Source organism: Myotis davidii, unplaced genomic scaffold (assembly GCF_000327345.1).
Source record: "Myotis davidii unplaced genomic scaffold, ASM32734v1 scaffold433, whole genome shotgun sequence".
NCBI classification, from domain to species: Eukaryota; Metazoa; Chordata; class Mammalia; order Chiroptera; family Vespertilionidae; genus Myotis; species Myotis davidii.
In genome coordinates this window covers 72,145-72,657 of record NW_006293776.1, presented here as the reverse complement: position 1 = coordinate 72,657, position 513 = coordinate 72,145, and the positions used below count along the sequence as shown (strand labels likewise).

General features: G+C 49.7%; 1 protein-coding gene across 1 annotated transcript in view; it reads right to left on the bottom strand.

Annotated features, from left to right (window-relative positions):
- The window catches only part of KCNJ3 (potassium voltage-gated channel subfamily J member 3), a 137,907-nt gene that overhangs the window by 136,536 nt on the left and 858 nt on the right, over positions 1-513 (bottom strand). The window lies entirely within an intron of this gene.

Below are 513 nucleotides of genomic sequence, written 5' to 3'. Positions count from 1 at the left end.
TTGTGGGTTTTTTTTTTTTGGGGGGGGGGGGGCCTGGCTCTGTGTTCATTCAAAAGATGGCCCTAGACAGAGTTAATGTTATTGGGTCTGGAGAAATAATCCACCTGCTGATATTATTAAGGAGGGGGCGGGGAAGAAATAATGAAAGGAAGGAAAGCTCTAAGTAAAAGTTGGGGTAAGTTCAGCACCTATTTCTTCCAAATAAAAGCTGCTCAGTTCTAGTACCCGAAACTGAACGAAGCAAAGTATTGACAACAAATCTAAAGAGCTCTAAAGAGCAAAGCAGCAAGGGTAAGGCAGAAAACAGGGCACACTCATTCACCTCTGGGCTCCAGAAAACCAGCGCACTCCTTAAGTGTCACTAGTCCAGAAGGTGATGCAAGCACAACCAAACGATGCATAGGAAGAGCAGGCGAGGGAGCGGAGCCAGGGCAGTGCTGCCCACTGTGCTTTCTGGGCCCCAAGCCCCCCACCTCGCCCTCCTCCACGGAAGTTTACCTGAGGGGGTGGGGT